Source organism: Eumetopias jubatus, unplaced genomic scaffold (genome assembly GCF_037043125.1).
Source record: "Eumetopias jubatus isolate StellerSeaLion01/CBP00866 unplaced genomic scaffold, mEumJub1_p1.0 scaffold_6, whole genome shotgun sequence".
NCBI lineage: Eukaryota > Metazoa > Chordata > Mammalia > Carnivora > Otariidae > Eumetopias > Eumetopias jubatus.
Genome location: NW_028274812.1, coordinates 123905454 through 123928960, shown reverse-complemented (window position 1 = coordinate 123928960; position 23507 = coordinate 123905454). Strand labels below are relative to the sequence as shown.

Below are 23507 nucleotides of genomic sequence, written 5' to 3'. Positions count from 1 at the left end.
TGTTTCTCCAAGCCCTCTAGGGTGCACTTCAATTTAGTTCTTTGCAGATCCTAGTGCTGGGGGAGGGAAAAACGACTGGTTTTCTGTGAGTGTGTGTGTGTGTGTGTGTGTGTGTGTGTGTGTGTGTGTGTGTGTGTGTGTGTGTGTGGAGTCAACTTGCTGTATTTCCGTGTAAGCGTGTGTGTGTGTGTGTGTGTATAGTCAGCTTGCTGTATTTCCGTGTAAGGGCCAAGGCCACTTACCTGCTAATGCTTGGGACGCAGGGGAATTTTTGCTGTTTTGGTTCCCCCTCACCAGATTTCCAGACAGAAAAAACAAAAGAAAGTAGTGCCAAGGAGTCATAGACCAGGAAATATTTTTTGCTTAAAAAAGCACACCTCACAAAAACTTTTTAAACACACAAACTCCTGAAATTCATGTTAATACATTGGAAGTGTATCTAACAGACTGGTCCGAAGTTAGGCTACGGTTCTATTTCCAAACAAAAGGAGTTCCTTAAGTGATATAATCCTGAGGAGCTGTCCTGCATGTTGGAACCCCATGTGCAGACTGAGCATGGCTCTTTCCTGACAGTCACCTCTTAAGAGACATTGGAACAGGTAGGACCTCACCACTGGATCTAACCAAGCTGTGCTGCTTTAGATTCATTGATGATGGAATGACTTTGCTCATTATTTTTGTAGACAAAGTGTTGTATGTGTGCTTCTGGAGATCTCTTGGTTGTGGCTAATATTACTCTAATGGAGATGATAGCTAATGAATGTTGTGTATTGGTCACTTGACTAATATTAACTCATTTAGTTTTTACAAGTACTCTTTGAAGGGTTACTTTTTTTTTTTTTTTTTTTTTACCTCCACTTTACAGATGTGGAAAGTGAGGCACGGGAGTTTGATTTGTCTGAAGTCAAACAACTAGAAGTGTCCAGTTGGGATTCAAACTCTGCTCTCATAGCACTCTAGCATGAGAAAAGAAATTGGAACTGGCCCGATGTACAGTGCAAGAATATTAGATGGTTTTAACTACTAGATATCAAATTAGTTTCTGGTTCTTCATCTTACTTTGTTTAAGGTTATTACAATAAAAAACTGTTTGAAAACTGGTGGAAGAGGTGGATAGGACAAGGATTTGAGATTGAGGAAGTGAACCATTAAATTTAAGGAAGGGCCTATATGCTTTCAGGTCATGGCCTACATACTTTTTTTGTTTTTCCCTAATGCTGAGGACTCTTCTGTAGATGGTTTCCCCTTTTCCAATTTCTTAGACTGGATCTGAAGCTCAAACGTTTACTAAGCTTCTATGAACTCTTGAAGATAGAGATTTTTTTAAGTACCTTTAAGAAATTAGTTAAGCTGTTAATGTAACTGTTGGTATGGCTTATACCAATTTAAGTGACTAGCACTATCAATTAGCGCAGATTAGACATGGGACCTTGTTTAGAGCTTTGAACACAGTCATTTGTTTGGTACTGAGTGGCAAGGAAGGTGCAGAAGTGGCCCCCATTGTAGTTTGTCCAATAGGCTGCTGCAGGGAGTCTTCTTTAAGCACATGTTCAGCGTGCTATGCCCTAACCAGACATTTTTGGCTCACCACTTCATTTTGGCTCACCACTTCACTTCCAACTTTAAACTCCTTGAGTTTCAGTCTCCTTTTACTTTCAGCACCAATATTTTCCTCTTTCCTCCCACATTCACCCTTTGCATTGTCCTTTTCCATGTTGGGTTCTTGTGTTGGCTTCTATACCCCTGGCAGAGTGCTAAACTCTGTAGCTGCACATAAATCCTTGCTTATGGAATTTACTGCTCTGCTATGCTTTGCATTTATCTTCTAGGACAGTGACTTCTAACCTGAGTATCAAGGATCTTCAGAGGACTCTGAAGTTAATACAAGAGATCTGAAAATCCATACATTATTGTCCATTTTTAAAATAATATTTGGTGAGAGCTTACTGAACTACTCACTCTGCTAAACACTTTATATATCCCTACCTTAGAGGCAGGTACAATTTTTATTCCCAATTTATACGTGGCTAAGTAAGGTTAAGTATGTTCCCTGGGAGTGCACACCCAGTGAGTGTCAGAGCTGAGATCTGAACCAAGGAGTTGCTTAGAGCAATTTTGTTAATGCTGCTTCTGTGGTAAGCTATACACATTACAATACAGCTTTGTGTGTGTGTGTGTGTGTGTGTGTGTGTGTGTGTGTGTGTGAGAGAGAGAGAGAGAGAGAGAGAGAGAGAGAGCGCGTGCCTGTTTTACTCTAAGAAGAGATCTCAGATTCAAGAAGGTGAGGTAGACACCATTGCCCTTAGGGTATTCATGGCAATTGTGCTATGATGGGCTCTTAAATGGGTTGTCCCTAATTCCCACTTGAGAATGCATGCAGATAGCCCTGGTGCCCTGTCTGCTATGCATCTCTAGTACTTACTGTCAGGTTTCATATACTAGCTTTCTCCCTCCTGTCTATTCTTTTTTTTTTTTAAGATTTTTATTTATTTGTCAGAGAGAGCACAAGCAGGAGGAGCAGCAGAGGGAGAGGGAGAAGCAGGCTCCTCACTGAGCAAGGAGCCCGATGTGGGACTCGATCCCAGGACCCTGGGATCATGACCTGAGCCGAAGGCAGATGCTTAACGACTGAGCCACCCAGGCGTCCCTCCCTCCTGTCTGTTCTTGATACAGTAATTGTGAATCGTTTTCTAAAGTTTTTACCTTATGAAATCACCTTAAAGAAAACCACGCTCAGGCTTGGCTTTGCTGCCTCTAGGCCCTCTACCAGCCATCCCCAGAGCTCACCTCCACTGTCTTAATGTGCTTGTGGTTCTTTACTACACATATGGAACTGTTCTTGCTTTTCTTTGAATACTATCTCTTTGTACCCCCATTGGAGTCATTTTGTGGCTGAATGCCCTCACAGGTCTTACTCCTTTTCACTCAACTAAAGCCTCTGTATTACTACAACTAATCCTGCCAAATGCAGCCATTCCAGGAACTTTCTTTGTATTTACATATATGCAATCTCTGTTGGCTATATAGGTAATTTGCACGTCTTAGTTCTTTGGTTTGTAAACTGCTTTAAGATAGAAACCTTTCAGCATATTATCTCCCACATAGTTTTGCTTAGTGGGCTTTCAAAAATGTTGACTTTTCTCATTAACAACACAGCTTTACTCTGTTTCTGCAGGGTACAAGGCTGTTTTGATGCTGGTGGGAATATAACGATATGTAAGATGTACTCATTGCCCACTAGGATCTTACAGTCTTTGAGGAACTTAAGACCACGCACATGAAAAAAGTAGTATTGTTCAAGCATGGTAGTGAAGTAGGAAACTTGTATTGTACAAGTGACGTAGTATTGTAGTCTTGTACAAGTAGTGAAGTAGTAGTATAGTATTGTTAAGTAGTGAAGTAGTATTGTAAAAGTATGTTAGAGGCCAAATGAATGGTTTATCCAACATCCAGGACTCTTGGATAAGTCACTGAATTCTAGAAATAGCAGGGACTGTATTGGGTTGAACAGCATGTACAAGAGTGAAGAGAGGGGACAGTTTTGGGGACAGTGAGGACACTGTAATAATAATGGAGGGAATTTAATAAATTATTTATACCTCTTGCTCATTTCCAAAAAGTTTCTGAAGTGGCATCAATAAAAAACATCATTGGACCGTCTTAAAAAGAATGAAAAACAACAACAACAAACCAACCAACAACTCCAAACCAAAAAAACAGGGGTCTGCAGTGAAGGCAGTAGAAAGGTGGAGGTAGTGTACCAAACAAAACCCAAAGTTAAGGATAGCTGCTGTCAAGGTGGACATAAAATTCAGCTTTGACTTTCCTGTGAGTCAAGACAAAGTGGAAAGGTAAGTCAGACTTTTTATTAGTACTACACTCTTAGAGAAATAACTTTAAACAACAAAACAACATCATGCACAATATGCTTGATAGTAGTTTTTTAAAGAAGACAGTCATCTCCTTAGGACACTTTTATTATTCCCTAATGGATGGCAAAAGCACACTTTTTGGTAGATAGAGACAGATAATTGAATGGTTAGTGTTTGTGGATTTTTTCCTTTGTTAAACAGATGTTTTTCTAATATCTGTTATTTCAGGCTGGTCACTGCCGAGAGAGTAGGCAGGTTTGAACTGTAGATTACTTTGTCAGGTGTGTTGATTTTAAGGTTAATATTGGTGTTTTAAAAGTGGAAGTGTTTGACAGGGTGAGGTCCTTCTTACCTGTAAGTTGGCCTAGATTTTCCTTGGGAAGTGGTTTAGATCTGGCCAAACATTTAAGCAAGTACCAATCCAGTGCTCCAGATTTCTGCTTCATGACACATGGAAGACAAAGCATTTATCTTTAAATAGTTACAGTCAAGAAGACTTAACTTGTCTGTGGTTGGAAGACAACAAACTTTTGCTAAGTCTTGCAAAGATGAAAGAGATGGACACTTTGAGTTATCAAGGTCAGATTCTTTAAGTCATATTATTTTGTTTCAGAATTTTGTTTTTATGGTCTTATTTTTAATTTTCACTACTTTATTAGTTTCTGGTCTTTAAAGAAAACATGTAAAATGGATGACCTAATTCCCTAGACTCAGGTGGCTCTTGCAGGCTTCATGTTCTTCATTTAAGAGTTAATTTAACATATAAGAAAATGGTAATTGAGAATTGGCAGGAAGTACCATTCTTCCCACAGTTTTCCTTATCCCCTTTTAAATTATGCTTCAATTGATTTATAATAGATAACTGGCTCATTACCTCTTTTGGTTTTACTTTCTAATCCATATTCAGTTTCCTACAAACTTCTACATTCCAATGTAGGTATCAGAATCATCACTTATGTAGATGGAGATTTAGTGAAATGTGATGTGTTCTATTAAAACTAGCCCATTTGATTGGTAATGGCTACATGGAATCCTGGAGCCAAGGCTTTTTCCAGTTCAAGGGAGAGGCCCATGATTGGTTAGTGATATCTGCCTGGGAAAGGGAGTGATGGCACGTGTGTTATGTCTTTACAGGATTGTGACTCCATGAGGATAGGAAAAAGTATCTTAATCATTTATCCCCTATGTCTGGTATAACTGGTACAGGTTAGGTACTCAAAATGTTTGATAAACAAATTAATCTTCAGTTACTGATGTTTATTGTCTTGCAGCTGACTGTAGAAATGAGAATAAAATGTTATGATGCGTTCCTTTTTGGTTGGGTAGAAGTAAGACATCAGCAGGGTACTGGGCAGAATTGGACTGTATATACTTGACAGACAAATTGCAGTTTAAGAGATGAAATGATTTGTTATAACTTAAGATTTAAAGGATATGAATATATTCATTTCAGGGAAAAAAGGTAACATGTCCAGTTTTGTGTGATAGATTTCCTACTGTTTTTGTATTCATATTTACCACTAAATTTGAAACATATTCCTTTGGCATACATGTTGGGATTTTAGAACTGGAGTTAAATTAACATTATAATGTAGAGGAGGAAAGAAGATTGAGAAAGTGTGATTTCCCCAGGTCACACAGCAAATTAATGGTAGTGTTAGGGATAGAACCCCAGACTCTTCTCTTTCCATCATTGACTTAGGACTTGTCAACAGTCTTTTCCCTTAACAAGAAAGAGAGACTGCTTTAAGACAGGACAATTGGAGTAAAAACTATATGTAGTAATGTATATTGTAGTGTTCTAGAAAGTTGAATAATAATAAACATAATAAGTAATCAAATCTGTTTCAATATGTAAGGTAAAAGTAATTTTGTGTAACATTTAACATCTTATTTTAACAAAATATTTGCACTCTGCAAAGATTGAGAGGCTTAGGGTAATTAAATAGGAATCTTTAGTATTGGATCTATAAAGGAAAATTAAGATTGTAGGGACTAAAGAAAGGTTAACTTTAGACAACACATTCTTTCAATTTTTTTATTTGAGTGTAATTGACACACAGTGTTACATTAGTTTCAGGTGTACAACTTAGTGATTAAACTTCTCTCTACTTTATGCTGTGTTCACCACAAGGGTAGCTGCCATCTGTCACTACAGAACAACTGTTACAGTACCTTTGACTATATTCCCTATGCTGTGCCTTTTATTCCTGTGACTTACTCATTTCATAACTGGAAGCCTGTATCTGTATCCCCTTCAACCATTTTGCTCATCCTCCTACCCCCTTCCCTCTAGCAACCATCATTTAGTTCCCTATATTTATAGGTCTGATTCTACTTTTTGTTTTTTCATTTGTCCTGTTTTTCAGATTCCACATATGAGTGAAGTCATATGGAATTTGTCTTTCTCTGACTTATTTCACTTAGCATTATACCCTCTAGGTCCATTCATGTTGTCGTAAATGGTAAGCTCATCCTTTTTAATAGCTGCATAATATTCCTGTGTGTGTGTGTGTGTGTACACTACATCTTCCTTATCCATTTGTCTATTTATGGATACTAGGTTGCTTCCATATCTTGGCTATTGTAAACAATGCTGCAATAAACATAGGGTGCATATATCTTTTCAAATTAGTGTCTTTGTTTTCTTTGGTAAATACCCATTAGTGGAATTATTGGATCATATGGTATTTCTCTTTTGAAGAACCTCCACACTGTTTTTCACAGTGGCTGTACCAATTTACGTTTGCACCAACAGTGCATAAGAGTTCTTTTTTCTCCACATCCTTGCCAACACTTGCTATTTCTTGTCTTTTTGATTTTAGGCATTCTCACAGGTATGAGTTGATATCTCATTGTGGTTTTGATTTGCATTTCCCCTATGATGAGAGATGCTGAGCATCTTTTCATGTTAGACAACACATTCTTTAGAGACCTTAGACATTCACTGTTCGTTCAGGGTCGTATACTGTCCTGAGTTGGTAGTTTGCCTCCAGTGCCCCCAGACTTATTGAGTGCTACCTTATCTACTCACAACATGGGAAAAGCCAGTGCTGCACGTCTCCATGTTTGGCTTCAGGACCCCAAGGCTGAAATTGAGAGTGACTTTTGTTAGTTACTGACTTGATTTCTAGATGAACTGAAAGTACTCTTAATTGTTCTTGTGATCCTGAATGGTTCTTGGAGGTATAGAGTTCTCAATTTGCCTGTCCTTTGAAGCATCCTCTCCTGAACTTTTGTTAAGTAAAAGTTACCACTAAACGAGAATTATTTGGCTATGAATCAGGTTTAAGGAGTGAGGCAAAATGTTTGCCTTCTGGATACTTAGTAGATAATTATATGGGGCGAGGGTACAGAAAAAAATTACTGACATTGATAGAATGATTACTGTGTGCCATGCAATGTACCAAACACCCTCTATAAATTATCTCATTTTGGGGCTCCTAAGTGCTGCAGTTGGTTAAGTGTCTGCCTGTTGGTTTTGGCTCAGGTGGTGATCTCAGGGTCATGAGATCCAGCCCCACTCTGGGCTCTGTGCTCAGCGTGAGTCTGCTTAAATTTCTCTCTCCCTCTCCCTCTGCCCCTTCCCACCTCTAAAATAAATAAATACATCTTTAAAAAAAAAAAACCACACCAAATTATCTCATTTCACCCCAGGTGGTACAAATTTTTACTGTCCACTTTATATCAAACAAGGAAACTGAGACTTGGAGAATTTCAGACTTGCCTAAGAAGTCTTAATGCACTAGTTTTTTTCTCAGGACCTTCTCTCCTGTCTCGTCAGACTAGCTTACTTGGACAGTTTGTCAACAAACTGCAGAAGTTCACAGCTCTCAAGAAGTTGTTTTTAAAGGCTGTTACATATTTTGATTGGTACCTTACCATGCCCATTAGGTGATGTTAACATGTACGTTTGTGTGTCTTAGTAGAAGTCTGGAATGGGGTGGGGAATGGAGGTAGAGCACTACGTTCTCTGAGACCTTTTGAAAGCTTCTGGTGGCTCCTTTCCCCACTGTTTTTTTCAGTTCTCCAAGGGATTTTTCAGTAAAAGATGAAAACTTTGCTTCTCCCTGCCCATAAACCTTCTAGTGGAGGACCAGGAGCCAAGAGCCAATTAATAGGATACTCAGATGTGGGTAGGTCCCTGGGCCTGCAGCTTGGGTGATGGGTTGTCTAGATGAAAATTGTGCCTGGAGAGGTTGCCCATAAGCTCTAATGAGCACATGGATAGTCTGCGTTTTCAGTGTGGTAGAGAGGGGCAGGTGAGAGGCTGCGCTGTTGCTTGTATAGCTGCTTGTAAGGGTCCTCGTTCCCAGGATCCTTCCACCGGTGAGTGGATCGAGACTTAGAGCTCCCCGTTTGTGTGCTGTGCCCTTAGGGACATTTTTTTTATCTTTCTCTAATGCTACTTTTCCTTTCTATATGGTGGGGTTTGTCCTTGCTGTCAAGGTCTAATTAGATTCTCCTTAGGAGACTCAGAAGTCCTCTATTCTAGGTTCTCGTACCCTGTAATGAACAGGGAAGCCTGGTCTAAGCCTGAAAATGTTTTGGCCTTCAAAATGATCTTACCAAGTACTTTTGACTCGACTTTTATTCTGGTGGGCCAGTTTAATCTGAATAGATGCTTCCTTGACTTGAGAGTAGCCTCCCCTCTTCTCTCTTCCAATAGCACTGTATTTGGGCTACTAGCAATTCTCTATTTCATACCTCTTCTAAATTTCCAGGTAGCAATTTTTTTCATGCTTAATTTATCTTTTCTCACAGAGGGAATTATATTTTGGTGTGAGTCATCCTCTACTTAGTAATAGAAGTACTAGTAATCATAATGCACTTAAGAAATGTTTGAGTGCCAGTTATGTGTCAGGCGCTGGGGATACAACAGTGAACATAATGACAAAAATGACCATCCTTATAATTTTGATGTTCTGGTAACATCATGTTCTGGTAACATTATAACATTAATGTTCTAGGTAGTGATGATGGTGATGATAATTATGGTAGTTACAATAATTAACACGTACTGAGCATTTACTTTGTGCTGGGCACTGTTCAAAGGGTTTATGCTCATTACTGAAGCAAAAGAGCCTTCTGTGATGCAGTTTTCTTATTATCCTCAAGGAATATGGAGGTTAAATATATTGTCATCCAAAGGTCACTCCAGTCATTGTTTGCAAAGTCAGATCTGAAATGTAAATCCCATTAATTTTCTATGAAGTTTGTAATTAGTATCAACAAATAAATTCTAAGGAGAGATAAATAAATTATTAAGTTTCAAAAACAGCATATTCAAGAGTTTTTTGCAGTTGTGGAGAGGTGGATTATAGTAGTGAAATAAGCTTGTACTAATCACTACATTAAATGCCTCTCATTTTATTAGCTGTGTCATGTGGGTCATATCTTTAATTAGTTCATTGGCGGGCTTATATTGACGACTAATCTTGCAAACTCTGAAGGCTGGGGCTCTGTGTTAGCACAAGTGGAGGAGAATGAGTTAGATTTTTAGCCCGATTTAGGTTTGAATTACTGATTAGTTACTTAGGAGCTGCATGAGCTGCATGACTTTGGGCAAGTTATTTACCTTTGCTGTCAGGTTGGAAGAGTAATTTTACCAAGTAGAAAATAATTCTGGTACATAATAGGGACCTTTGCCCCATTACTAGAATGGACCTTCTCTTCAGTGTCTGCCATTTACTGGCTGAGTGTCCCTAAGTGAGTTACTTAATAAACTTGAACCTTAGTTTCCTCTTTAAAATGCAATTAATTATACTCACATTACAAATTGATATGTGGATTACATATTATGATTATAATAATACCTCACACAATACCCCACACACATTTTCTGAAATGATAGTGCTATTTATTATGTATAATAAATAATTCACTATATATAATAAATTATGTGTAATAACGTCTCAAGATTGGGAGGTGTGAGAGAAGGATAGAGAAGTGTTCTGAGAATGCAGTTTGGTGTAGGTAATACAGAATGAATTTGAGTAGCAAAACAACAGAGGCAGGAAGACCTGCTAGGAGCCTCTTGTAATTATGAAGATACAGATGCAAACAGTATTGGTTGTGGAGAAGGAAAGGTAATCAAAGGGACAACGGGACTTTGTGATCAGTTAGGTGTAGGGAATGCGACAGGGCAGGGGTTAGAAATCTCAAGGCTATTTTAATTTTGGAGACTGGCTGGATGGAATTACCATGGCCAGAAATGCAGTCATTGGGAAAGAAAGCCAGTTTTCTGGGGAAGATACTAAATTCAGTTTTCCTCCTTTTGAATTTGAGGTGAGAGCATGACATTCAAATTCAAATAATCTGTAATCTATTTAAAATATAAGCTTGGGATGCAGGTGAAAGATCATGGCCACATAGTCTCTTGTAACAACCTGGACAGCAGCTGTGGAGTGGGAAAGCCCTAGGTGTGTCCATGCTGCTGTACGGTGCTCATCACCAGTCCTCTTGCTCATCCCCCAGAATTTTCTGTGGCTCCCACTTATCTGGTATCAAAACTAACATTTGTCCTTTTAGTTTCATGATTGAAGTAGGTTATCCCAGTATACTTCAGCTCTCCCTCCCTCTTTATCTTACTATTTAAATTTTACTAATGTCATGTTATTTTTTTGTTCATTTTTTGTTTCAAGTTTTTATTTAAATTCCAGTTAACACATAGTATAATATTAGTTTCAGGAGTAGAATTTAGTGATTCATCACTTACATACAACACCCAGTGCTCATCACAAGTACTGTCCTTAATACCCATCACCTATTTAACCCATACCCCCACCAACCTCTCCTCCAGCAGCCCTCAGTCTGTTCTCAGTCCGTTTTATGGTTTGCATCTCTCTTTTATTCCCCCCATGTTCACCTGTTTCATTTCTCAAATTCCGCATGAGTGAAACCATATGGTTTTTTCTTTCTCTGACTCATTTTGCCTAGCATAATACACTCTAGCTCTATCCATGTTGTTGAAAATGGCAAGATATCATTCTGATGGCTAAGTAATATTCCACTGTGTGTATATACACCACATCTTCTTTACCCATTTATCAGTTGATGGACATTTGGGCCCTCTCCATAGTTTGGCTTTATTGATAATGCTGCTATAAACATCAAGGTGCATGTATCTCTTCGAATCAGTATTTTTGTGTCCTTTCAGTAAATACCTAGTAGTGCAATTGCTGGATCATAGTGTAGTTATATTTTTAACTTTTTGAGGAACCTCCACACTGTTTTCCACAGTGGCTGCACCAGTTTGCATTCCCACCAACTGTGCACGAGGGTCCCTCTCTCCAAATCCTTGCCAACATCGGTTGTTTCTTGTGTTGTTAATTTGAGCCATTCTGACAGGTGTGAGGTGATATCTCACCATGGTTTTGATTTGTGTTTCCCTGATGATGCGTGATGTTGAGCATCTTTTCATGTGTCTGTTGGCCATCTGTATGTCTTCTATAGAAAAATGTCTATTCATGTTGTCTGCCCATTTCTTAGCTGGATTATTTGTTTTTTGGGTGTTGAGTTTGATAAGTTCCTTATAGATTTTGGATACTAACCCTTTTCAGATATGACTTTTGCAAAAATCTCTTCCCATTCTGTAGGTTACCTTTTAGTTTTGTTGATTGTTTCCTCCACTGTGCAGAAGCTTTTTATCTTTTTTTTTATTAACATATAATCTGTTATTTGTTTCAGGGGTACAGGTCTGATTCATCAGTCTTACACAGTTCACAGCGCTCACCACAGTACATACCCTCCCCAATGTCATGTTCTTATGCAAGATTCCTCCAACTTTCAGCTTGTCCCTTTATTCCTTCTATAAAGAACTTTGGGAATCCCATGCTTCCAGATGAATTGGAAACAAGGTGCTCAGTTCCATTAACCATTTCCATAGGAGCTTAGTACGTGGGGAGTGACTGAGTGAAGCATACTTGGAAGATAATTATGTGGGATAGAAAGCCAATTATCGGTAGTGTTCTTGGCAGTGGGGCACCAGTGTGCCAAACTTAGCTTTTGGCAAGCCAGTAAGTGGTTTTCCTGCCAAATCTTGTGACTTACCATAAGTAGTAACACAATTGTGTATAGAAATCCATTCACTGAAATGACTGCTTTTAGGATGTTGTTTTGGTGTTCAGTTACATAGAACCGTGTTACATGGAATTGAAGTTAGATAATTTTTATATGAAGGGATTTTGCTGAGGGGTGTGTTTGCCTTTATCAGACTGTTCATGCTGTGCCTTTTAAGATTTTCACTACATGTAAATTTTAGAGGATCCTTTCTCTGACTTTCATATGATTTATTTTTAACTTCAAGGATGAAGAAAATAAGGATTTATTATTTATAGAAAGTGTTTACACTTCATAATTATACTTGAAAATTGTGCCATGAGAGCTTAGTTATATGTTTATATGCTTGAATATTGGATTTGATTATAATGCTGAAGTGAATTGCTCAGTCACATATAATGGAAGCATGTTCCTTAATGCAGAGTGAAAAAGCCTTGCATTTGTACCTCTAGCAGTCTTTTCTTTTTAATTATTATTATTTTTAATTAACATATAACGTATTATTTGTTTCAGGGGTCCAGATCTGTGATTCATCAGTTTTATATAATATCCAGTGCTCATTACAACACATACCCTCCCCAGTGTCCATCACCCAGTCACCCCATCTAACTACCGCCCTCCCCTCCAGCAACCCTCAGTTTGTTTCCTAAGATTAAGAGTCTCTTATGGTTTGTTTCCCTCTCTGGTTTCTTTTTGTTTCATTTATTCCTCTTAGCTATGATCCTCTGCCTTGTGTCTAAAATTCCACATATCAGTGAGATCATTGTCACTTTTTAGAAAATTACAGTGAGATAATTGTCTTTCTCTGATTGACTTATTTTGCTTAGCATAATACCTTCTAGTTCTATCCGTGGTGTTGCAAATGGCAAGATTTCATTTTTCTGATGGCTGTGTAATATTCCAGTGTGTGTGTGTGTATGTATGTATACCACATCTTTATCCATTCATCTGTCAGTGGACATCTGGGCTCTTTTCCATAGTTTGGCTATTGTGGACACTGCTCTATAAACATTGGGGTGCAGGTGCCCCTTCGGATCACTACATTTGTATCTTTGGGGTAAATACCCAGTAGTGCAATTGCTGGGTTGTAGGGTAGCTCTATTTTCAACTTTTTGAGGAACCTCCATACTGTTATCCAGAGTGGCTGCACCAGCTTACATTCCCACTAACAGTGTAGGAGAGTTCTGCTTTCTCCGCATCTTTGCTAAAATCTGTCATTTCCTGACTTGTTAATTTTAGCCATTCTGACTGGTGTGAGGTGGTATCTCATTGTGGTCTTTTTTTTAAAGATTTTATTTATTTATCTGTCAGAGAGAAAGCACGTAAGCCAGGGGAGTGGCAGGCAGAGGGAGAAACAGGCTTCCCACTGAGCAGGGAGCCTGATGCGGGGCTCCATCCCAGGACCCCAGGATCATGACCTGACCTGAAGGCAGTTGCTCAATCGACTGAGCCACCCACGCACCCCTCACTGTGGTTTTGATTTGTATTTCCGTGATGCTAAGTGATGTGGGGCATTTTTATTCATGTCTCTGTTGGCCATTTGTATGTCTTCTTCGCAGAAATGTCTGTTCATGTCTTCTGTCCATTTCTTGATTAGATTATTCTTTGGGTGTTGAGTTTGATAAGTTCTTTATAGATTTTGGATACTAGCCCTTTATCTGGTAAGTCATTTGCAAATATCTTCTCCCATTCTGTCAGTTGTCTTCTGGTTTTGTTGACTGTTTCCTTTGCTGTGCAAAAGCTTTTTATCTTGATGAAGTCCCAATCGTTCATTTTTGCCTTTGTTTCCCTTGCCTTTGGAGACGTGTCTAGCAAGAAGTTGCTGCGGCTGAGGTCAAGAGGTTGCTGCCTGTGTTCTCCTCAAGGATTTTGATGGGTTCCTGTCTTACATTTAGGTCGTTCATCCATTTTGAATCTGTTTTTGTGTATGGTATAAGGAAATGGTCCAGTTTCATTCTTCTGCATGTAGCTGTCCAATTTTCCGAACACCATTTCTTGAAGAGACTGTCTTTTTTCCTTTGGATATTTGTTCCTGCTTTGTCGAAGAGTAGTAGAGGGTCCATTTCTGGGCTCTCTATTCTGTTCCGTTGGACTGTATGTCTGTTTTTGTGCCAGTACCATATAGTCTTGATGATCACAGCTTTGTAATAGAGCTTCAAGTCTGGAATTGTGATGCCCCTGCTTTGGTTTTCTTTTTCAACATTCCTTTGGCTCTTTGGTGTCTTTGTGGTTCCATACAAATTTTAGGATTATTTGTTCCAGTTCTGTGAAAACTACTGATGGTATTTTGATAGGGATTGCATTGAATGTGTAGATTGCTTTAGGTTGCATGGACAATTTAACAATATTTGTTTTTCCATTCCATGAGCATGGAACGTTTTTCCATTTGTGTCTTCCTCAATTTTTTTTGAATTTTATTTTATTATGTCATGTTAATCACCATACATTACATCATTAGTTTTGGATGTAGTGTTCCATGATTCATTTTCTGCGTATAACACCCAGTGCTCTATTCAATGTGTGCCCTTTTTAATAGCCATCACCAGGCTAATTCATTCCCCCACCCCCCTCCCCTCTAGAACCCTCAGTTTGTTTCTCATGGTTCGTCTCCCCTTCCAATTTCCCAACCTTCATTTTTTCCCTTCCTGCTATCTTCTTTTTTTTTTTTTTTTTAAACATAGAATGTATTATTTGTTTCCGAGGTACGGGGCTGTAATTCATTAGTCCTACACAATTCATACGCTCACCATAGCACATACCCTCCCCATTGTCCATCACCCAGCCACCCCATCCCTCCCACCCCCCACCACTCTAGCAACCCTCAGTTTGTTTCCTGAGATTAAGAATTCCTCATATCAGTGAGATCGTATGATACACGTCTTTCACTGATTGACTTATTTTGCTTAGCATAATACCCTCTAGTTCCATCCAAGTTGTTGCAAATGGCAAGATTATTTTGATGGCTGCATAATATTCCATTGTGTATATATACCACATCTTCTTTATCCATTCATCTGTCGATGGGCATCTTGGCTCTTTCCACAGTTTGGCTATTGTGGACATTGCTGCTATAAACATTGGGGTGCACATACCCCTTCGGGTCCCTACATTTGTATCTTTGGGGTAAATACCCAGTAGTGCAATTGCTGGATCGAATGGTAGCTCTAATTTCAACTTTTTGAGGAACCTCCATACTGTTTTCCAGAGGGGTTGCACCAGCTTGCATTCCAACCAACAGTGTAGGAGGGTTCCCCTTTCTCCACATCCCCGCCAACATCTGTCGTTCCCTGACTTGTTAATTTTAGCCATTCTGACGGGTGTGAGGTGGTATCTCATTGAGGTTTTGATTTGGATTTCCCTGATGCCGAGCGATGTTGAGCACTTTTTCATGTGCCTGTTGGCCATTTGGATGTCTTCTCTGGAAAAATGTCTGTTCATGTCTTCTGCCCATTTCTTGATTGGATTATTTGTTCTTTGGGTGTTGAGTTTGATAAGTTCTTTATAGATTTTGGATACTAGCCCTTTATCTGATATGTCATTTGCAAATATTTTCTCCCATTCTGTCGGTTGTCTTTTGGTTTTGTGGACTGTTTCTTTTGCTATGCAAAAGCTTTTTATCTTGATGAAATCCCAATAGTTCATTTTTGCCCTGGCTTCCCGTGCCTTTGGTGATGTTTCTAGGAAGAAGTTGCTGCGGCTGAGGTCGAAGAGGTTGCTACCTGTGTTCTCCTTTAGGATTTTGATGGACTCCTGTCTCACGTTTGGGTCTTTCAACCATTTGGAGTCTATTTTTGTGTGTGGTGTAAGGAAATTGTCCAGTTTCATTCTTCTGCATGTGGCTGTCCCATTTGCCCAACACCATTTGTTGAAGAGACTGTCTTGTTTCCATTGGACATTCTTTCCTGCTTTGTCCAAGATTATTTGACCATAGAGTTGAGGGTCCATTTCTGGGCTCTCTGTTCTGTTGCATTGATCTATGTGTCTGTTTTTGTGCCAGTACCATACTGTCTTGATGATGACAGCTTTGTAATAGAGCTGGAAGTCCGGAATTGTGATGCCGCCAGCTTTGCTTTTCTTTTTCAACATTCCTCTGGCTCTTCGGGGTCTCTTCTGGTTCCATACAAATTTTAGGATTATTTGTTCCATTTCTTTGAAAAAAGTGGTTGGTATTTTGATGGGGATTGCATTGAATTTGTAGATTGCTCTAGGTAGCATTGACATCTTCACAATATTTGTTCTTCTAATCCATGAGCTTGGAATGTTTTTCCATTTCTTTGTGTCTTCTTCAATTTCTTTCCTGAGTATTTTATAGTTTTCTGAGTACAGATCCTTTGCCTCTGGTTAAATTTATTCCTAGGTATCTTATGGTTTTGGGTGCAGTTATAAATGGGATCAACTCCTTAATTTGTCTCTCTTCTGTCTTGTTGATGTATAGGAATGCCACTGATTTCTGTGCATTGATTTTATATCCTGCCAATTTACTGAATTTCTTTATGAGTTCTAGCAGTTTTGGGGTGGAGTCTTTTGGGTTTTCCACATAAAGTATTAGATCATCTGCAAAGAGTGAGAGTTTGACTTCCTCTTTGCCGATTTGGATGCCTTTGATTTCGTTTTGTTGTCTGATTGCTGTGGCTAGGACTTCTAATACTATGTTGAATACCAGTGGTGATAGTGGACATCCCCGCCATGTTCTTGATCTTAGGGGGAAAGCTCTCAGCTTTTCCCCATTAAGAATGATATTCGCTGTAGGTTTTTCATAGATGGCTTTTATGATATTGAGGTATGTACCCTCTATCCCTATACTCTGAAGAGTTTTGATTAAGAAAGGATGCTGTACTTTGTCAAATGCTTTTTCTGCATCTATTGAGAGGATCCTATGGTTCTTGTTCTTTCTTTGATTAATGTATTATATTACATTGATTGATTTACAGATGTTGAACCAACCTTGCAGCCCAGGGATAAATCCCACTTGGTCATGATGAATAATCCTTTAACTGTACTGTTGGATCCTCTTGGCTAGTATTTTGGTGAGAATTTTTGCATCCATGTTCATCAAGGATATTGTTCTGTAATTCTTTTTGATGGGATGTTTGTCTGGTTTTGGGATCAAGGTAATGGTGGCCTCATAAAATGAGTTTGGAAGTTTTCCTTCCGTTTCTATTTTTTGGAACAGTTTCTGGAGAATAGGTATTAATTCTTCTTTAAATGTTTGGTAGAAATCCCCTGGGAAGCCGTCTGGCCCTGGGATTTTGTTTGTTGGGAGATTTTTGATGACTGCTTCAATTTCCTTAGTGGTTTTCTATTGCTTCCTCGTTCAATTTTGGTAGTTGATACAACTCTAGGAGTGCATCCATTTCTTCCAGGTTATCTAATTTGCTGGCATAGAGTTGCTCATAATATGTTCTTATAATTGTATTTCTTTGGTGTTGGTTGTGATCTCTCCTCTTTCATTCATGATTTTGTTGATTTGCGTCATTTCTCTTTTCTTTTTGATAAGTCTGGTCAGGAGTTTATCAATCTTGTTAATTCTTTCAAAGAACCAGCTCCTAGTTGCATTGATCTGTTCTACGGTTCTTTTGGTTTCTATTTCATTGATTTCTGCTCTGTTCTTTATTATTTCTCTTCTCCTGCTGGGTTTAGGCTTTCTTTGCTGTTTTTTCTCTAGCTCCTTTAGGTGTAGGGTTAGGTTGTGTATTTGAGATCTTTCTTGTTTCTTGAGAAAGGCTTGTATTGCTATATACTTTCCTCTTAGGACTGCCTTTGCTGTATCCCAAAGATTTTGAAGAGTTGTGTTTTCATTTTCATTGGTTTCCATGAATTTTTTTAATTCTTTAATTTCCTGGTTGACCCATTCATTCTTTAGTAGGATGCTCCTTAGCCTCCATGTATTTGAGTTTTTTCCGACTTTCCTCTTGTTGATTGAGTTCTAGTTTCAAAGCATTGTGGTCCAAAAATATGCAGGGAATAATCCCAATCTTTTGGTAGCGGTTGAGACCTGATTTGTAACCTAGGATGTGATGTATTCTGGAGAATGTTCCATGGGCACTAGAGAGAAATGTGTATTCTGTTGCTTTGGGATCGAATGTTCTTAATATGACTGTGAAGTCCATTTGGTCCAGTGTGTCATTTAAAGTCTTTATTTCCTTGTTGATCTTTTGCTTAGATGATCTGTCCATTTCAGTGAGGGGGGTGTTAAAGTCCCCCACTATTATTGTATTGTTGTCAGTGTGTTTCTTTACTTTTCTTATTAATTGCCTTATATAACTGGCTGTTCCCATGTTAGGGGCATAGATATTTACAATTGTTAGATCTTCTTGTTGGATAGACCCTTTAAGTAGGATATAGTGTCCTTCCTCATCTCTTATTACAGTCTTTGTTTTAAAATCTAATTTGTCTGATATAAGGATTGCCACCCCAGCTTTCTTTTGGTTTCCATTAGCATGGTAAATGGTTTTCCACCCCCTCACTTTCAATGTGGGGCTGTCTTTGGGTCTAAAATGAGTCTCTTGCAGACAGCATATCGATGGGTCTTGTTTTTTAATCCAGTCTGAGAGCCTGTGTCTTTTGATTGGGGCATTGAGCCCATTTACATTCAGGGTTACTATTGAAGGATATGAATTTAGTGCCCTTGTATTGCCTGTAAGGTGACTGTTACTGTATATGTCTGTGTTCCTTTTTGGTCTATGCTGCTTTAAGCTCTCTCTTTGCTTAGAGGACCCCTTTCAATATTTCTTGGAGGGCTGGTTTCGTGTTTGCAAATTCCTTTAGTTTTTGTTTGTCCTGGAAGCTTTTTATCTCTCCTTCAGTTTTCAATGACAGCCTAGCTGGATATAGTGTTCTTGGCTGCATATTTTCTAGTTTAGTGCTCTGAAGATATCATGCCAGACCTTTCTGGCCTACCTTGTCTCTGTGGATAGGTCTGTTGCCAATCTAATGTTTCCACCATTATAGGTTGCATATCTCTTCTCCGGAGCTACTTTCAAGATTTTCTCTTTGTCTCTGAGACTCATAAGTTTTACTATTAGATGTCGGGGTGTTGACCTATTATTATTTATTTTGAGATGGGTGCTCTGTGCCTCCTGGATTTTGATGCCTGTTTCCTTCCCCACATTAGGGAAGTTCTCTGCTGTAATTGCTCGCATATACATTCTGCCCCTCTCTCTCTTTCTTCTTCTTCTGGGATCCCAATTATTCTAATGTTTCGTCTTATGGTATCGCTTATCTCTCAAATTCTGCCCTTGTGATCCTGTAGTTATTTATCTCTCTTTTTCTCAGCTTCTTTATTTTCCATCATTTGGTCTATATCGCTCATTCTCTCTTCTGCCTCATTTATCCTAGCAGTTAGTGCCCCCATTTTTGATTGCACCTCATTAATAGCCTTTTTCATTTTGACTTGGTTAGATTTTAGTTCTTTTATTTCTCTAGGAAGTGTGTCTCTAATAACTTCCATGCTTTTTTCAAGCCCAGCTAGTATCTTTAAAATCATGATTCTGAACTCTAGTTCCGACATTGTACTAATGTCCATATTGAGTAGGTCCCTGGCACACGGTACTACCTCTTGTTCTTTTTGTTGAGGTCATTTCTTTTGTCTTGTCATTTTGTCCAGAGGAGAATAGATGAATGAGAGAACAAAATGCTTACAGGTTAACAATGTCCCCAGAAAATATACTCTAAACAAATCAGAAAAGACCTGAAACCAGGGGAAAAGAAAGGGAAAGAAAGAAAAAAGAAAAAGAAAAAGATAAAAACAAACAAAAACAGAACAAAACAAAAAAACCCAGAATATGATCAAATATGATCAGGCTAGTGCATAGATCACTGCCACACACTAGATTCTGGGTGTATTTTGGTCTGTGAGACGATAGTGCCTGCTAAAATTTTAAAGAAAGAAAGACTTATGTATGTACAAAATAAGGGTTGACACAATGAAGGGATGGAAGATGATTGTAAAGATGAAAATTATAAAAGATTTTATAAAAGGAATTGATAAGAAGTTGTTTGAAAAAAGAAAGAAGAAGATTTTAAAAAAAAAGGAGAGAGTGTGCTCAGGCAGGAGACTAGAACAGAGCCATACACTAGACATTTAGGGTATATTTTGATCTCTTAGAAGAAACTGTATCTCAAAATTTTAAAGAGAGAACAACTTATATATATATATATATGCCAAAAATCAGGGTAACTAATATGAAGGGATAGAACATGACTCTAAAAATGAAAAATAAAAAAATTTTTTTAAAGGGATTGATAAGATGTTGGTTGAAAAAGGGAAAAAAAAATTAAAAAAAAATTAAAAAAATTAACTTTCAAAAACTAATGAATCATGGTAAAAAAGCCATGAATTCTATGTGCAGTATTCCCCTAGCTCTGGAGTTCTCACATTCTCCTTGATGGTAAACTTCGTCTTGGCTGGCTGTTCGGCTGATCTTCTGGGGGAGGGGACTGTTGCCTTGGTTTCCAAATGTCTTTGTTGGAGGTGGAATTGCCCCACCCTTGTGAGTCCAGGCTAAGCAATCTGCTTGAGTTTGCTCTCGGAGCTTTTGTTCCCTGCCAGCTCTCGGTACAGCTTTGGAGGATGAGCAGGGAAGCCACCTGAAGAGACGGAGGAGACTCCTCTTCCCGGAGGAGCCTAGTGCTCGGGGCCCCGCTCCTCAGTGCGCCCCCAGAGAAAAGCAGTCAATCACTCCCGTCTCCCCGGTCTCTGGCCGCACTCAGTGCTCACCCGGCCTGTGACCGAGTGTTTCTATCTCTGGCACCCGACCCCGTGTGGAGTCTCCAAACCCAGCAGATCCCTACGGTTCGCTCCTATGCCACTCCTCCCGGGGGAGGAAGGGGAGTGTCCCCGGCTCTGCTGCTTGTTGGGTTCCTGCTGGAGAAGCAGTGGCCCGACTGTGCCGTGGATCACAGTTTATGGCCACCCCGAGCTGAGAGCTCGCGCCTCAGCTCCGTCTCTTCAGCTGGCTTCCCCGCTCCGATACCTGGGAGCTCTGCTGCACTCAGGCACCCCCGGTCTTTCTGTGACCCCGAGGGTCCTGAGACTACACTGTCCTGTGAGGGTTCCACCTCCCACTTAGTCACTGGAGTGACGTCCCTCAGCGGAGCCGACTTCTAAAAGTTCCGATTTTGTGCTCCGTTGCTCTATCACTTGCCAGAAGCGGCGGAGGCCCCCTCCCCCGCCGTCTATCCTCCCGAATATTGCCTTGGATTCACTTCTCTGCACGTCCTACCTTCCAATAAGTGGTCGCTTCTCTGCTCAGAGAGTTGTTGCTACTCTATTCTTCGATCTCCTGTTGAGTTCGTAGGTGTTCAGAATGGTTTGATCCCTATTCAGCTGAATTCCTGAGACCAGACGAAATCCAGTTCTCCTACTCCTCCGCCATCTTGCTCCGCCTCTCTCATCACATCTTCTTTATCCATTCATCAAGTAATGGACACTTGGGCTGTTTCCATATCTTGGCTATTGTAAATAATGCTGCTATAAACATAGGGGTGCATGTATCCCTTTGAATTAGTGTTTCTTTATTCTTTGGGTAAATACCCAGTAGTATGATTACTGGATCCTAGGATAGTTCTGTTTTTACTTCTTGAAGAACAGCCATACTGTTTCCCAGAGTGACACACACGTTTGCATTCCCACCAACAGTGCAATAGGGTTCCCATTTCTCCACATCCTCACCAATACCTGTTGTTTCCTCTGTTGATTTTAGCCATTCTGACAGGTGTGAGGTGGTATCTCATTGTGGTTTTGATTTGTATTTCCCTGATGATGTGTGACATTGACCATCTTTTCATGTGTCTGTTAGCCATCTGTATGTCTTCGGAAAAATGCCTATTCATGTCTTCTGTCCATTTCTTAACTGGATTATTTGTTTTTTGGCTGTTGAGTCTGATAAGTTCTTTATAGGTTTTGGATTCTAACCCTGTATCAGATATGTCATTTGCAAATATCTTCTCCCATTCTGTCGGTTGTCTTTTGGTTTTGTCGACTGTTTCCTTTGCTGTGCAGAAACTTTTTACCTTGATGAAGTCCCAAAAGTTCATTTTTGCTTTTGTTTCCCTTGCCTCTGGAGACATGTCTAGTTAGAAGGTGCTATAGCTAAGGTTAAAGAGGTTGCTGCCTGTGTTCTCTAGGATTTTGATGGTTTCCTGTATTACATCTAGGTCTTTCATCCATTTTGAATTTATTTTTGTGTATGGTATAAGAAAGTGGTCCAGTTTCATTCTTCTGCATGTAGCTGTCCAGTTTTCCCAACACCATTTGTTGAAGAGACTGTCTTTTTCTTATTGGGTATTCTTTCCTGCTTTGTCGAAGATTAGTTGACCATAGAGTTTAGGGTCCGTTTCTGGGTTCTCTATTCTGTTCCATTGGACTATGTGTCTGTTTTTGTGCCAGTACCATGCTGTCTTGATGACTACAGCTTTGTAATGTAGCTTGAAGTCTGGAATTGTGATGCTTCCAGCTTTGCTTTTTTTTTTCAAGATTGCTTTGGCTGTTTGGGGTCCTTTGTGGTTCCATACAAATTTTAGGAGTGTTTGTTCTAGCTCTGTGAAAAATGCTGGTGGTATTTTGGTAGGAATTGCATTAAATGTGTAGATTGCTTTGGGTAGTATAGACATTTTAACAATGTTTATTCTTCCAATCCATGAGTGTGAAATATTTTTCCATTTCTTTGTGTCATCTTCCATTTCTTTGTGTCATCTTCAGTTTCATAAGTGTTCTATAGTTTTCAGATCACAGATCTTTTACCTCTTTGATTAGGTTTATTCCTTAGGTATCTTATGGTTTTTGTTGCAGTTATAAATGGGATGGATTCCTTGATTTCTCTTTCTGCTGCTTCATTATGGTGTATAAAAATGCGACAGATTGCTGTAGGTTGATTTTGTATCCTGCCACTTTACTGAATTCGTGTATCAGTTCTAGCAATGTTTTGGTGGAGTCTTTCAGGTTTTCTACATAGATTATCATGTCTGTGAATAGTGAAAGTTTGACTTCATCCTTGCTGATTTGGATGCCTTTTATTTATTTTTGTTGTCTGATTGCTGAGGTGTTAGAACTTCCAGTACTATGTTAAATAACAATGGTGAGAGTAGACGTCCCTGTTTTGTTCCTCCAACAAATATATTTGAGTGTCTTCTGCTGGTAAGTATGATATTCTGTCCTTTGGTATTATGGAAAATACAAAATGTCCCTGTTTTCAAGGAACTTAATCTAACAAGGAGCATTAATGTATCATTTCAGCAAATATTTGAGTACTGCGCTTTGTGGTAAGGATGTGTATGAAATTTATACTAATATGTTCCTAATGATAAAGCTGTTCTATCATCATCATTATTATTATATAAAAACAGAATTGTCCTTTGTTGGCTTTGATGATGCAAGTAGCCATGTTGTCAGGGAACTGTGGGTGACATCTAGATAAGGGGAGTCTCTGTGTGATAGCCAGCAAGAAATCTAAAACCTTTGATCCTAGAGTTCTGCCCATAATTGAATTCTGCCACAGATGGAGCAGATCCTTAGATCCACTCAGGCTTTAGATGGGACTGAGACCTGGCTTGTAGCCTTGCAGAGGACCCAGC

The 23507-nt window shown here is 39.2% G+C and overlaps 1 protein-coding gene across 1 annotated transcript in view; it reads left to right on the top strand.

Annotated features, from left to right (window-relative positions):
- GMDS (GDP-mannose 4,6-dehydratase) overlaps positions 1–23507 on the top strand; it is a 637538-nt gene that overhangs the window by 451 nt on the left and 613580 nt on the right. The gene's annotated exons all lie outside the window — the stretch shown is intronic.